Below are 16,947 nucleotides of genomic sequence, written 5' to 3'. Positions count from 1 at the left end.
AGACAGGGAGTCCCATCTGAGGGGGGAAAAGCCCCTCCAAACCCAAGCCTTCCTGAGGAGGAATTATTTTTGAGCCTCCTGCAACCATTAGTGAAAAGAAATTCCCTCGTTCCTCTCTCAGCTCCAAGCCTCAGTGGCAAAATCCTGATCCCAATGGATGGAGCACTCTGCTGCTGAATTTTGGATCATTGAGCAGGGGGATCCACCCCCTCTGACTCAGCCAGACCACGCACAGAGCAGCACCACACACAGAGCAGAAATCCCATCCGTGCTGCAATAAGGGAAACTCCAGGGATCTCCCAGGATTGTCCCCCAGCAGCTCTGAGTTCAGCCCTCAGGATTTCAGCTCCCTGAGGGACCCCTTTGCCTCCCTCTCTGATGGGACCCACCAAAGCAAACCCAGCATTACCTCCTTTCACTCGGTGCTCTCACCAGACTTCAGGTGTGGAAGGAATTCATTGTGGCTGATTAAAAATTAAATCCTCCCTTGCCTTCGCTCACTGCATTTCTCTCTGTGTCACGCTCTGCCTCTGCCACCTTCTCTCTGGGAATAATTTCCTTCCTTCTCCTTGGCCTCTGCATCCAGCTCTGCCATCTCAGCTCTGCTCCCAGCTCACCACCTTGGCTGCAGCTCCTCTCCCAGGTCATTCCTTCCTCCCCTGCAGCCCCCCCAGCTCCTCCTGCCTCTCTCCAGCCCAGTCCCTGCAGGGAGCAGCTCCCAGCATCTTTTCCAGCACACTCAGAGCCCCCAGTGCTGCTGCAGGACTGACCTTGCTGGGCTCAGCATGGGCTCCACGTCCCTCCCCAGCACTGAGCACGGTTTTCCACAGAAGAGGAGGACAGGAGATGCCCAGGGAGCTCTTGCCTCTGAGCAGGTCTCACCACAGCTCAATAAATAAACCAAGGATTAACCAGGTTATTTTGGGGCAGGTGGAATGTTTGCCAAGGAGACCACAGGAATTTCACCCTCATCCAGCTCCTCAGGAGGTGGCTCTGGACAGAGGATGTCAAGGTTAGCTGGATCTCTGTCCTGCAAAAGCCATGTCCAGGTTTTGTGATGGGATTTGATGGAGATTTCAGAGCACCACAAGACTGTGACCTCTGTCCAAAGAGCCCAGCTTGGGAGCATTTAGCAAAACAAAACTGGGCTGTTCAAAAAACCAGCCTGCACCCGTGTTAGTGGTGCAGTACTGCAGAATTTTCCCTGGAAATTTTCCTAAAGTCTATGAGAAAGTCATCAGCAGACACCAAGAAACCTGCACCTTAATTATAATTTGTTATAAACCTTCCCATTTTAGTATCTTGTTGGAAAAAGAAAAAAAAAAAAAGGCAGGTGGATTGATCCTGGAGTTCCATCTGTCATCTCCTCTGTCAAGACATCATTACCATGCAAGTGAGATGTCATCCCAGTCCAGTTTCCAAGATATTTCTGTGCTGAAGTCCAAAAATGCCATTAGCCAGCAGAGAAGGAAAGGGAACCTTCAGGAGCACACAGGAATCGAGGAGAAAAGTCACTCTTACCCCACATTGTTCAGGATAAACTCAATAGATATTTCTGCACCAGGAAATTTGGGAAATGAGTCCTGATATTCGTGACTGAATTGCATCAGTTGTGTGCTTTATAAAAGTATAATTTTCAGATCGTTATCCCATCATTTAACCTATAGAAATGCACCACTCAAATATATATAGTAATATAGATCACAGAAATCTTAAAATCCCAGAGTGCTTGTGTTGGAAGGGACCTTAAAAACCCTCCAGTTCCAACCCCCTGCAGGAAATAAATAAATCACTCTGTTAACACATCTCCCACTAGAGCCACGATAATTTGAGTTACCTGGGTGTCCATCCTGGCTGCTGTTACCAATTATTCCAGGGAAACCATTCACCAGGGGCTTTGAACCTGGGTGAGGTCCCTCAGATCTCTGGGCAGCCGGGCAGGGACGACGTCCTCACCCGAACTGAGCACCTTTAATAATTTACTGGGACCAGGCACTTGGGGCCTTGCATCCACTTAGTGGCCACTTTTCCAAGATAAGAACTAGAAACTTTATCTTCCTCCAGATTAGGTTGCACCTGGGATCTTTGGGGAGTTGGTGGGAGTGCTCTGTGTTAATTACAAACTTCCCAAATTAGGGAGAGCATCCTTTGGGTGTATGGAGCTGGAGCCATCCCAGTTTGATGGCACCACAGAGCATCAGCTCTGTGCTCAGCTGCTCCTTCAGAAACCCAGAGTGGCCCAGGCTGCAGGAGAGGCCTCAAGCTTTAAGGTTAATAATGTATATTCCCCTGGTTATAGGATCTCCCTTCCCCAGGCTAAGACGTGCTGAAAAATTAACAGTGCAGATATCCCACAAAGGAGGAGCAGGTGCTAGGACTCCACATGAATCTTTCATGTCATTCCAACTCACAGAGGCGATTTTAGCAGCTCCCCTGCCTTGCTGCAGCCTTTGGGATCTCTCCACCTCACTGGGACAGGGCCCAGGGTGGGTACAGACCTACCTGAAGAAATTGGAATAAAGTTCTTGTGGGGGATGAGGGCTCCACTCTCACATGCACATATTGAATTCTGCCTTTTTCCTCCCTGAGTGGTGTAACCAGATCTGGGGAGAGGCTGTTCCACCTGCACCTCACCAGCCTCACTCAGCATCAGCTGGTGAAAAACTACACCCTGAGCTCTGAGAGATTCCTACAGCTGCTTCAACGGGGAAAATATTCATTCAATTCCTCCAGGATTTATCCCATTCATTCCCTGATGCCTCTGAACTTGGGGACACATTGCTGTGGGTCTTTGAGCTGGGAACAGAGGTCAGGGAGCACTTACAGGGCTGAGCAGCACCAAAATTTAGGGTAAAAATCCCAGGGATGAACTTTTGGGAAATGCAGATCAACACTGCCAAGCCACTGAGTTTAGATCCTGGGCACCTTCCAGGAAAGGGAGAGGAAAATAGAGAAATTAATGTGATATGAGATGGTGTAATAGAGAAAAAGCATAGAAATGTGAGTTATTGACCTTGGGACAGAAACACTGAGGAAAATTCATTAATTCATTTGGGACGTATTGGAGCTGAGCTGAGGGTGTCACTGAGGGTTACAAAAGATGGAAAATAAAAGGTGCTCAGACTGTCCAGGTAGGTCCAATTTATGCCTCTCAATCCCTTCTTTTCCTGACAGAAAATCCCAAAGCCCTTGCCTGGTTACATGGACATTGAGGATTTTTTACTGAGCTGGCCTGGGCTGTTGGACATGCCAAGAAGGTGTTACCTGCCCACCAGAGCAGCTCTGCTCTGTCTCACACAATGACAGCTGGGAGTTGCCACCAGCTGAAATAAAATCCAAGAGAGATTTTTCCATGCCTCAGGGAATGCTGAGGAATTGTTTTGCGCAGAGTGGGAATTGTGGAATCATTTGGGTTGGGAAAGACAACCAAGGCTGAGTCCAACCTGATCCTGACCTTGTCACCAGCCCAGTGCCACCTCCAGGGATGGGGACTCCCCTGCCAGCCCCTGACCACCTTTCCATGAGGAAAGCACAGAAAAACCAAGCATGGGATTAAAAGAGAGACAGAAATGTTGTTTTTTGCTGACAAATGCAAGATGACAAGTCTGTAGCTGGAGCCAGGGTGCTGTGATGGACACACACAGCTCTTCAAACACTTGAACCCAGAGTCCTGCTTTCCTCCAGCAAAATCTGGGAGCTCATTTCTGTGGATGTCTCCCAGGAAATAATTTCCCTGTGTCCTGCTGTCCCTGACCTTCACTCCAGCACAGCCCCAGCTCCTGTGCTGTCAGAGGGACATTTCAGCAGCTGGCAGTGGCTCCCTGCCACAGCTCCTTTGTGTTCAGAGATCACCTTCAGCGATTATTTATTGCAGCAGTTCAGATTCCTGCCTTCCCGTGACATGATGAATGACTTTTAAGTAACATAATATCTGGTTTCCTCCTCTTTCACACACCCATTTCATTGCCAGGTGTCTTCAGTGACCAGATCCAAAGGGATTGGTTGCAGCCAGAAGGGAAAGAGAAATCCTTCACCACGTGTCCAGCCTCCTCTTGTTCATATTTAATGGAATTCTTGCTTGGGTTAAAATTATTATCAATTATTCACCCCCTATCTCAGTAATTCCAAACATCTCAAGTAATAAATAGCACTCTTCTACTGCTGTTTAAAATTCCCAAATATTTCTGGGTTTATTTTTTAAGCTCTTCTCCAGGTAACTGCAAGCTGGCCAGTGAATTACATCATGTGAATGTGTATATTAATTATAGAATAAAGCAGGTTAGCAGGCCAGGAGTGTCAGGAGGGCAGATCCCTCAGCTCAGGATCTGAGTGTCTCCCATCACTGCTGGGAACAGCACTGGGAACAAAGTCCTGTCCTTTCAAACCAGCCCTCAGACCTCTCTTTCAGCCTGTTTTAACATTTGAAAAGAGTATTTTTTTTTTGTCTGGCTAAATTAAATCCTCGACATCTTTTGTTTCTAACCCACATTCTTTCTCAAGCTGGTTGAGAGGAAACAAAAACAAAGCAGAGAGAAAAAACCCCAAAACCACCCCAAAACAACACAGAGGGAACAGGAGATAATTTGATCCTGGTAAAATAGATGAAAACCACAACCTGCTCTCCATGAGCCTCTCCAAACCCTGCTGCACCTCTGGAACAGAACAGGAAATTCTGCCATTGTCAGGCTGGAATTTGAGATTTTTTACATTGCATTTAAAGCCCAAACAAGGTGGGGATTGCTCACAGGTTGGATTAGATGGTCTGGGAGGTGTTTTCCACCCTCAGTGATTCTGTGAGCTTCATGCCCCACCAAGGTGGTGATGCACTGACCATCAGGTCATGAATTTATCCCATTAAAAACTCATATTCACAACAAGGAATCAGGGAAATGTGAACTTCTCTTAAAAACGAACAAATCCTTCTGTCTGCACTTGAAATTGGGGTGAATTTCTCAGTTTCAGGATTTAAATATCCAGAGAGAACTTTACAGAGCCAGCAGTACTGTACCCTGACTGGGTAGATGGAATTTATACAAGTTCATTACTACAACAAATATAAAAGTAATATTTTTGTTAACTCCATTCTTCTGCCAGCAACAGAAGGGAGGACACTGAAACCTTTTAGCTCTGGTGTGAATTCTCCAAAAAAAATTCTGTACAGAACAAGTTCATACATAAAGCCCAGCAACCAAACAACTCCAGCCTCCCTCACAATTTCCCCACAAAAACACACCCCCAAAACTTCAGCTCCACATCCACACATTGAAGGATGACAATCCTTCCTCTCCCCTGCAGGGAATATTCCCAGCAAAGCCTAAATGCTGACGTGCAAGAGCCATAAAAATCCCAAATGTAGACACGTGGGATCATGGAAAGCTGTCATAAATCCCAAATAGTGACATACAGAGGTGTGGAAAGCTGAAATAAATCCCTTTCAGTCTCACTCCTCACACAGGTCACTAAATCTGGGCTATAATTTTTGGCTGCTCACTGGCCACAGGCTGGACAAAGGCCTTTTCTCTCCAAGTTCAGTCAAAAGGACAACAGCACATGACAGAGCCCTTGTATCTCCTGGGATTTTAGGCTGTCACAGCAGGGATCTCCTGCAGGGCCAGGGAAGGAGGGGGGCTCTGCCAGCCAGGACAAAGCCAACAAAAACACCTAATGAGTGGAAAAGCTGGGAAGTTCATGCAGTTGGTGCTGGCTGGCTGGAGGAGCATTTCCAGGCTGGTTGTGGGCATGGAAAATCATCCCAGAGGTGCCATCACATCAGCTTTCAAGTGAGTGGTTGGGCTGGAAAAAAAAACAAAAAAACCCCACTGTTCTGGTGTTATTTTTGGTGTTATTTTTGGAGTTATTTTTGCTCTCCCACCAGAACTGATAGCAAAAGCAATACCAGGAGGAAAGCAGCATGAACAGGCAGCCCAGGAGCTTCTCCAGGCTGCAGGAATTCCCTGCTCCAGAAAAAAATGCCAGAGGCAGCAGGAGAAGTGAGGCAGGACTGACCTTGGGCTGGGAAGGGTGGCTGACACCAAGGAGAGCAGGTAGGAAGGAGCAGGGTGTGCAAACATTGGGTAATCCTTGCTCATTTTTTCCAGGAAAATCCCAGCCTCCAGGCCTGATGTCAGAGAATTTCCATGATTAAGTGTTAATCAAACACACAGTATGTAATTATTAATGCAAACTGCCTGAACTCTTAAGGAGAGCAGAGATCCCTGTTCCAAACTGGAGGATCCTTGTCTTGGATTCCTCAGGACACACTGGATGTGTTATTTCTCATGGGAGAAGTGCTGCAGTTTGTTTATTTGACCTTCAAGCAAAGCTGAAGAGGAAAGTACAGAAAATACAAATATATCAAAGGAAATGTCCTTTGGAACAAGTGTTCAGCCTCACCTGTGCAAAGGAAAATCCAACATTTAATCAAAGCCTTCTGTCATTAGGAATCTTGGTTCCATGAGTAATCCAGAGAGTTTTGTGATGGATTAACTGCTTTAAACTCTGGCAAAGTTAAAGCTTCATCAACAAATGACTTGGTCTTGCAGCCCACAGCTGATCCAAAGAAGGAGCACAGGGAATGATTTACAAAACTGATTTTCCAACTCCTGTGTGGCTGAAAACCACCAGAAGGGTGAGACAACTTCCTCAGCAGGGACTGGAACACTCCTTCCCTAAGAAAATCCAAACCAGGAACATTTACAATATTTACAGCAACAGGGTGGTTCAATTCCATCTTTATCCAGAGGTGTCTTCACAGAAAAGCCCCACTGATGGTGATAAAGATGTTCCTTCATGGCAGGAAAAAAGCTCTGAATGCAGCAGTAAAAATGCCCATGTTGAGGTATTGAGAGGTATCTTCCCTTTAAATTCTGAATAAAACTTCCCACAGGAATTTGGAGGAAACTTTTCAGCAGTATCTCTGTTTGACACCCCTGAAAATCTGTTTAAAACTACCTGAACCACATGAAGCTCTCACTGGGCTGATTAAAGAGTTGTTCATCACCACCCTGGTTTGGATTTTGGTATAAAAGTGTAGAAAAAAGGTCCAACAGGTGCAGGGCCAGGTCAGGTTCTAATTAACAGACACCCCAGGCAGGTTTTACACAACACAGAGCCCAGAGCAGCAACACCGCAAAAGCAAAGCCTGCAAACAAACCCTGTTGTTCCATTAAACTTAAAATACAATTTGACTCTGTCATAGCCACGTAGATGAGCTATCTGCATTAAATTGTGTTTAATTTAACTCTAGAACTATAGGGCCCAATTAAAAATAATGAGGCCTGTCTCCAACTGTCAGGCTCAATTAGAGATAATGGGAAGTGATAGCTCCTGGAATAGATTCATTTTTGTCTGATAGACGAACTGGGGCAGGGGTCTTGGCAGGGGTCAGTGGAATAGACCTGCCAACAAAACACGGGTCAGTCAAGCTTAAGGAGTCTTAAGGAACCTGGTTATTAAATAAGGAAGTAGGAAGTAAATCAAATCCAAAAGCACATGAATAACCCCAACAGATTCTTTTTTTTTTTTTTTTGGTTATTTTTCCTGTTACATCCCTTTATATCAAAATTCATCTGAGCATTAAACTGCCCATTCTGAAACCAAATATAGAACAAATAAAGGTTAAACCTGTTGGGCAACTTGACAAAGAAGGGCCCAACTTCATATTCCAAGTTTAGCAGGATCAATATTCTCCTGAGGCAAAAAATTGTAGCAAAACCACAGAGCTATTATTTATAAAAAATAACCATCAGCAATGATGATTTGAATGTAGAAAGAAGCTGAGGTGTTGAAGTAAGAATGGAATAAGAAACCAAGCAAGGCCTTCTGTGTGATGAACTGTTTGCTTCAGGCAATAAAAACTGGGAAAATTCAACTTTTCCTTCCCAAAACGCAGCAGAGCAGCCAGAACAGCTCAGAAAGGAAAACACTGGAAGCACAAATGGGTGACAGCTCTTGGTCACCAGACAGGGGCTGTCATTTTGGATGAGTAATTGATGCTGAGTGGGGAGGGAGACGCAGAGCCCGGGCTCCATGTGGGACATTCCCTGTGTGTCCACGCTCCAGGAACGGGATCCTGCCCAGCTGCTGTCCCAGCAGTGCCTCTGGAGCTCGTGTTGGGCAATCCTGATGCTCCCAGCCAGCCTCTCCTTTGTGTGGGAAGACACTTTTTTAATCTAATGATATCTCTCTCCATGTCCAACGCCTCTGGTGCTCTGCGGCTCCTCATCCCTGCTCCCCTCCCCCCTGTGCAGCCCAGCCTGCACAGTCAGGCTTTGAATTTCAGTCTCTGCTCTGGGGATGCTGAGGAGGGAAAGGACAGGTCAGGGGCTGAGCTTCTCCCCCAGCTGTTCTGAAAAAAAATGGGCAGATTTCTAATTAGAGCCATTTTCTGCTCGTCCTTCCTGCTCACCAAGAACCTCATGGGGGACACGGAGTGACAAATGTGACACTGCTGGAATACAGCAAAGGGGCACTGGCAGTGCCCATCGATGCTGTTCTCTTCCTGCAGGGTTTTATCAGGTCTGGAGGCTCTGACAGACCTTGCCCCCATGGATGTGCTCAGCTGAGAATCACCACAGGAGGAGCCAGGACTGTGCAGCTGTGTAAAACTCAAAAACCAGACAATAACTTTCAATCATCACCTCCAGGTGTGAGCTAGCTTCAAAAAAATCTTTTAATAGATGTCTCCATTTCCTCTGAAGGATATTCCAGCTCCTGTCACACAGCACTTGGGATTTGGAGAACTCTGGTGTTAGAACTCGGGACAAAAAGTGCTCCTGGGATTTATGGCTGAGTGGGAATTCAGGGTGTGAGTGCAATGCCCTGCCCTGGGAGTGTCCAAGGCCATTGGAGCAACCTGGGATGGTGGAAAGTGTCCCTGCCCATGGGAATGGGATGAGATTTAAGTTCCTTTCCAACCCAAACCATTCCAGGATTCTCTAAGTGCAAGGATGTATGTCCTTAAGCAAACCCCCCTGATTACTTCACATCATAAAATCTTAAGTTTGGAGCACTGCATAGAATCAACTGAAACGTTTTAAACTCTACTAGAGACAGCTCCACCCATGGAGAACGACTCTGACCTTGTGTGGTAAAGTGAGAAAAGCCAGGAAAATCAGATTTCATGTAGGGATTTGTCAGGTTGGCCAGGGAAGATGTTCTGCTGATGAGTAGAAGAAAATAAAATCAAATTTTCCACTTAGCTTCTGGAATGATAATAAACCCCTGTGTTTATGGAGCAGTGAAGTAAAAGCAAAGCCAAAAATTCAAATTTCCACCTATCAAATCCTACATAGAAGATAATTTTATTTATGGCTAATTCTGCCTCCCTTATGAAGCCAGAGATTATTTTTACCTTCAACAGCCAGGAGCAGACTCTCATTTCCTTGGGAATCTCCCAACAAAATCAACTTCATGGTGAGACCTTCTCCAGCAGGTGCATCCCCAAACCAACCCCCAGAAAACCCTTAATTTGCTGTAAAGGCTGAGATGTTGCTATCACTTAAATCTGAAGACTGTCACCAGCACAATAATCAGACGTTTCTCTTACGCTGCCGTTTGCAGAGAATTCCAAATACAAAGAAACCCAGCAGGCAGCCAAGGAATCCCCCTGCCCCAGGGCTCCTCTGATTAAAAAAAAACCTTATGGGAGGAAGAGGGAGAGACACATAATTCATCCTGAAGATACCAGGGGGGTTTTTCCTGCTGAGTTTTGCCCAGCAGCCCAGGGAAGCACCGAGGTCGTTGAGTCGCCCCTTGGTCACTCGGTACTGTAGCAGAAAAATCAGTTTATTCTCTTGTGACAGTAAGCCAGGGAACAAATCCATGATGACACCGTTCCATGCATTGGTGAACTTCGTGGCCTTGTAGGTCACTGGACAAATCTCTCTAAACTGAACTGTTGACAGTTCTTTGCAGGGTTCCCCCCAGGAAACCCAAGGTTAATTGACCATTCTTTCAAACCATGAAATGCTTTTGAAAATGTTAGTTTTAAGTCTCGCAGCCTAAAAGCTGATGAAGCAGCGTGTTCTGTACTGGGGGTGTCTTCTAATTACTGGAATGAAGAGTTATGGCCAGGGAAGGTGCAGAAATGGTTTAATTAGACTTGTGTGTCATGGAAGCAGGAAACAATATTCCCTAAATCGTGGGGCTGGTGAGGGCAGAGCTGCTCATAATGGGGCTGAGGATTCCTTGGTTATGTTAATTTATGGTCACTGCTGGATTCTGAGGGATGCTTCCACCCAGGAATAGTTATAGTTACAGAAATCCTCAGAACCAGGAATCCCTGGAAAGACTCTCCAACTCTCCTGGAAACAATTCCAACACTCTGGCAGGAAGGCAGGGGTGATATTCCTGTTTTATGAGGGGTGATGCATGGGTAGAACCAATATTCACCAAAGATTTACAGAAACCAGGGAGAAAATGGAAATCAAACCTTGTATCCCTTCTGAAAGGATTTCTCAGAGTGAATTTGGGCTGCACACATTTGGATGTGTATTTTGTATTTGAGATAAAATGTGCTGTGATAAACTGAAAATACTGCAGAAACAAAAACCAAGAAAAAAAAAGTGTGTTTGTTGTTGACACTCTTCTCCACAAACCTTGAAGAATGTTCCACCTGAGCATCTCCAGTTGTGGTTGATAACCCTGATGGCATCAGGAGTTTTGAGTTCTGCAATCCCAGACCAGACTTTGGCATCTCTGTGGTTTTGTGTCAGAATTATCAATTTAAGCGTGGCCAGACTGGGATCCCTGTGCCAATGGAATTCCCTTGCTGGGAAGCAGGATGGGCTCTCTGCAAGTTGAATCCAGCTCTGGGTGCAGCAGCTGATTGGGTTTTTCATGAGCTCTGCCCCCAGCTGAGGGCACCTGAGCCCTCAGGGATGAATTTCCCAAAATATTTCCATAGTCACTCAACATTCAGTGCTCCTACAACAAAAAGTTGTGCATTTCCCCAAAGACAGAAGCAAAAAGCTCAAAAATCTCCTTTTTTTTTTTTCCTTCTTTCCTTGTCACCTACAAATAGAAAAAAAAAAAGCACTAATTGCCATCATCTGCATGACACAATCCATGGGGAATTGCTGAAACAATGAGGGATATTAATTAAGGAAAAGCTCATTACTGTGATGAAGGAATAGGTGAGACCTACACAGGATTCTCTGCACGGCTCCTCAGCTGTAAATAAACCACAAAAGAGCAATAAAGAGATCAGAAGTGACAATTCTGTGTGCTCTGGGGCTGCAGTTGTCTCTTCCAATGACAAACTAAATTAGAAATTACATCCATCAGCCAACAGCATGTTGATATCCCTCTGTTTTTGGGGAAAAAAAAATATCATTCCAGAAGTATTTATTGCATCCCCTAAATGCAAAATGAAAGTATTAATTCTATGCTGACATAATACACGGATTTGTTCTAATTTCATTGCTTCATATTATTGCACATAATAACCACTGCACAATTATAGCTCCTATAAACTCATTTTGCCCCAGACTAGACATAAATCAGGACAAAATATTCTTGTAGCTCACTCACAGAGGTAAAAATTGTGCTAAGCTTGGGTTTAACTGGCTAAATAATAAATATTTTGTCAGGTTTTGTGCGTCTTTGTGGGCTGGGTTTGGGGTTCTGCCAGCACAAACAATCCTGGCTCTGCAGAATTTCTGGTGCAGGGGCATTTAGAAACCCCAAGCTCATTTTTCCAGGTAAATCATGGAATCCCAGAATGGTTTGGGTTGGAGGAGATTTAAATCTCCCCTTGTGCCACCCCTGCCATGGGCAGGGACATTTTCCTCTCTCCCAGGCTGCTCAGAGCCCCATCCAGCCTGGCTTTGGATATTTCCAGGGTTGGGAATTGCACTCACACACCTGAATTCCCACCAGGAACAAGAAGCATGATCAATTCTGCTCCTAAGAAAGAACAATTCCACATTAAAATCACAGAGCAGCTCAGCTGGCAGTTGGAATTTCAGGGCACAATGTCATTTCACCAGGATAAAGATTCATTTCTTCCAGGCCAGACTTCCAGCATTTCACATTTTCCCTGTGGGACAGACAGAATTAATTTTGGGAACAAGAAGCTGCCAGACTCTGCCAGAATCCTCATTTGTTGGTGTTTGCCACCTAAGAAGAAAAAAAGGAATAAGAAAAGTAGTAACTGCATTAGGAAGTAAAAATGGGATTTTTTTCTGATTATGGTTTTCATCCCTCTCCTCCTGAGTATCTAAAACATATCTAAAACATCTAACACACAAAATGCTGATGTGAATTCAGCTCTGAAAGCATTCAGAGAGGGAAAATTTCCTTGCACACTTCAAGCCGGCTTTGTGTTATGGCAAAGTTTGGATTTTTGAGCTCCTCCTTTATTCACCCAGTTTAATTCATCCCTCCAATCCCCTCCCTGCAGAAGTGAAATATTCTATTCACATTTTAAACTGCAGCTGCATCACTCAGAGAAGGGAAGGGAATTTGGTTACACTTCACCCCTTTGCAGTGCCCGGATTTGGGGTTGCATCCTCACCCCCAGAAATTAAACAAATAAATAAAAAAGCAGCTCAGGGAGTCAGAGCAGGTTTCTCTTTGTTTGGGAGACATCACACAACTTTTCCAGAGCAGATTTTTCCAGGACAGCCCTCCCAGGCTCGGGGACCTCCGGTGTTTTCCTCACCTTGGCCGTGGGGAAAAGCTTTCTGTCCGTTACATCCATGCATCTAATCAGGGATTGTGCCTTTTGTCACACTCCCAGCCACCATCTGTGTGCTCCCCAGTGGCCAGACGAGGGCTAACCCCCCACCCCGGTGGGATTAATCTGCAATTTCACACCAAATGATTTTTAAGGATAATTTGTTAGGATACAGTATCCCGAAATAAAACAAACGGTCGGCGCTTTTGCAGGGGGATAAAAGGAGGGAGCTTGTAGAGCTTCCTGTGTTTCCAGTGGCTTGGACAGAATCCATTTGCACATTTTCATTCCCATATGAATGCACAAATCCTGGGAAAAGAGCCTGTGGGTGATGGGAAGAGCTGCTTTTTTATTTATTTATTTTATTTCTGGGGGTGAGGATGCACCCCCAAATCCGGGCACTGCAAAGGGGTGAAGTGTAACCAAATTCCCTTCTCCATCAGGGACTGAGAGTCTGAGTGATGCAGTTTAAAATGTGAATAGAATATTTCACTTCTGCAGGGAGGAGACTGGAGGGATGAATTAAAGTGGGTGAATAAAGGAGGAGCTCAAAAATCCAAACTTTGCCATAACACAAAGCTGGCTTGAAGTGTGCAAGGAAATTTTTCCTCTCTAAGAAACACTGAATGCTTTCAGAGCTGAATCCACATCAGCATTTTGTGTGTTAGATGTTTTAGATAAGTTTTAGATACTCAGGAGGAGAGGGATGAAAACCATAATCAGAAAAAAAATCCAAGTGAGGAGCAGGAAGATCCAGGGTCAGGACACACCGATGTTCTTTCACAAAAAATGATGATGAATAAACATGAAGCTGCTTTTCAGCCGTTCTGGGTTCACCACAAAAACCACAGGTCCCAGTCCAAACTGCCTGAGGTGGAGGAAATATTCTGATTTTCCAGCCTGACCTGTCACCAAAAGCTTCACAGAGTTCTCATCAATCTCTTCTTTGGAAGGTTTCTCAACTCTCTCTTGCTCTTTTTTCCCCCCTACTTTTCTCCTAAAGCAGTGGAGAGTGTGGAAAATAAACCAAACTTGTTTTATGATGACCTCAGCTGGTAGCAGAATGAATTTAGTTTGTCATCCAAAAGGAATTCCTACCACTTAAAAGAAAATCTACAGAAAATAAAGATATTTTAGGAGAAAATCACACACAAGAAAGTGAATGTCTTTGAAAAACAAATCCCTTTTGTGCCTCTATTGTTGTGTTGCATTATTTGTTCACTACAAAGTTGTTAGTCCAAAGAAAGGAAGAAGTTAATTGCTGAACAATGTTGATCTAAAGGCTAGATGTGACTTTTCATGCCACCAAATAAATTAGACAGAAATTGGATGATGGAAATACCTAATGGACATTTCTCTGCTAATATTCACTGTAACAATAACTCCAGTTGTGACAGGTGAAGATGAACTATCCCTTAACTGAGAAAAGGATAACAATAAATACAACCAGAAATTCTCCATATCTTGTGTCCTTCTATTTTAAATCACAGAAAGAAACAGAGCTGATGGACACCAGGAGAAAACACACCCCAATATTCCTTTCCATCCCTTTCTCCAGCCTGACAGGAGCTGGTAAGAGAACACCAAAAACAAGGAAAAAATCCCCAATTTTTGTTCAAGTCCAACCATCAGCCTGCAGTTGGAGCTGCCCTGATGGAACACAGAACAGCTGGAGCTCCCTGGGCTGTGGAAGGGGCTGAAACAAGCTGAATTTTAAGATTCTTTCCAACCCAAACCATTCCCTGGCTCCAGGGATTCCTCAGAGCTGTGTCCTGTCCAATTCCAGCACCTCCAAGGGCAAGGACTCAAAACTTCCCAGTGCCCCTTGCAGAGCTGGATTTCTCCCATTGTGAAAACTCTCCTTGCACCAATTAACTGGAATTTTCCTTGCTGGAACTTGCTCCTGCAGGTTTGGGAGAGCTAAGCCCTTTATCCCTCCCTGTTGCAGGTTAAACTCCCCCAGTGAGCAAACGGGGCAGGAGCCACCCTTTGCTCCCCTCCCCTGGTGCAATCCTGACTTCCAAGGTCTGCAAATCACCTGAGAGGGGAAAGCTGGAATGTGTTCCTGCAAGGAAAGCAGCCAGGGGAAAAGCTCAGCACAATGTCCTGAACGGGCTCCAAGGAGATCAGGAAGGAACGTTGGGTTTTATCCTCACCCCCCTGCAAATATTCAGCCACAGGAGCGCGTTTTTTAAAGCGTTTTTTGAGTTACAAGGTAAGGATGTGACGACTCTGAGATGACCTTTTAATAAGTTACAGCCCACCGTTAATTAATGCAGCCTGTAATTAAGGGAACACTTGCAACTGTGCAAACTCCATGCCCGAGGCTGTGCCAGAACTGACTTCTCCTCTTATTTCAGCTCTCCAGAGGTGCCTGATAAAGGCATTGATTCATAGAAGTATTGATTAATCTCCACTTCTATTGACAGCAATTAACAGAGAGAGATTTGATGCTCATCAAAGTGAACAGATTCTCATTAAGAGCAGAAAAAAAAAAAAATCTGTCTTCACATTTCATCCCCTCCATACTCTGTGGTAAACTGGCAAGGACAAGGAAATACATTCATCATGGATTTGTGGGTTTTCATTGTGCAAGGATATTGGGACTATTTCCACATTTCAGCTTTGCTGTGCAGAGCCCAAAGGACCCGGTGTCATCAGTGACTTCAAACTGCCTCTGCTTAAAGGCCACTTGTCTGGCAGAGAAGGTTGGTCCCTGTTTTGAGGATGGGCTTATAGGAAATAAAATCTGGTCTCAAGAAAAGACCTGGATGCCCAAGTGGGATTTGGGACGTGGGCTTGGATCAGATGTTTGATCCACATCTCTCTGGAGGTAACACTGTCCCAAATTCATGTCATTATCATCAGACTTCACTTCTGATGACTGAACCACGCTTTAAAATCCTCTGGTGCAGGAGGAGGCAGAATTTTGGCGCTCAGAATGAGCGATTCTCTTTCTCCTACCAAGATCTCCAGCCTGGCCTTGGACACTTCCAGGGATCCAGGGGCAGCCACAGCTTCTCTGTGCCCGGGGCTCAGCATCCCAGCCTCATCCTCCCATCCCCATCCCCATCCCCATCCCCATCCCTTCCCTCCCGCCGCGCTGGGGCTCAGAGCGGGCTCTGCCTGCCCGGGGCTGTCCCGGCTCCGTTCCCGCAGCCCTTCCCCGGTACCGGCGGGGACCGGAGGGGACAGGAGGGGACAAGAGAGGACTGGAGGGGACTGGAGGGGACCAGCCATGCCTCCGCTCCGCTTCCCGCAGCACCGAGCACCCAGCACGGACCGCTGAGCATCGGTACCAAACATCGGTACCGGGCACCGGGCATTCCGCACCGGCTCTCCCGAGCGCTCCGCTCCCTCCCTCCCTCCGGTGCCCATTTGAACAGGCGGATCCCTCCCCCTCCTCCCTCTGCAAAGTTGCACAAAGTTGGCTGAATCTGGATTTATATTTCCCCCCCCCCCCCCCCCCCCCCGTTTTAATTCGCTGCCCGGGCCGGTGCGGCGGGGCGGGGGCACCGGGGGCGGGGGCGGCTCTGCCCAGCCCGGCCCTGCCCCGGCGCTGACCCCGGGCCGGGCCGCGCATGCTCGGGGCTGGACAGCTCCGGAGAGGGAAATTTAAACCGGGGCCGGAGCGCGGCCCCGCCGCCGGCCCCGCGCACCGAGAGCCCGCCGAGCTCCGGGCGGCCCCGGGGCCGCGCCCGACAGGTGGGTGCGCGGAGCGGCGGGGATGGGGACGGGGACGGGGACGGGGATGGGGACGGGGACGGGGACGGGGATGGGGACGGGGATCCCTGCATCCCGGGGGGGTAGTGGGGATGGGGATGGGAATGGGGATCACTGCATCCCGGGGTAGTGGGGATGGGGATCACTGCATCCCGGGGTAGCAGGGATGGAGATCACTGCATCCCTGGGAAGCGGGGATGGGGATCCCTGCATCCCTAGGAAGCGGGGATGGGGATCACTGCATCCCGGGGTAGCGGGGATGGGGATGGGGGATCCCTGCATCCTGGGAAGAGGGGATGGGGGATCCCTGCATCCCAGGGTAGAGGGGATGGGGGGATCCCTGCATCCCGGGGTAGCAGGGATGGGGATCCCAGAGCTCCCTGCATCCCTGGGAAGAGGGGATGAGGATCCCTGGGCTCCCTGCATCCCTAGGTAGTGGGGATGGGGGGATCCCTGCATCCCTGAGTAGTGGGGATGGGGATCGCAGAGCTCCCTGCATCCCGGGGTAGTGGGGATGGGGGAATTCCTGCATCCCGGGGTAGTGG

This window comes from Catharus ustulatus, chromosome 18 (genome assembly GCF_009819885.2).
Source record: "Catharus ustulatus isolate bCatUst1 chromosome 18, bCatUst1.pri.v2, whole genome shotgun sequence".
Taxonomy (NCBI): Eukaryota; Metazoa; Chordata; class Aves; order Passeriformes; family Turdidae; genus Catharus; species Catharus ustulatus.
This window is presented reverse-complemented; position numbering follows the sequence as displayed.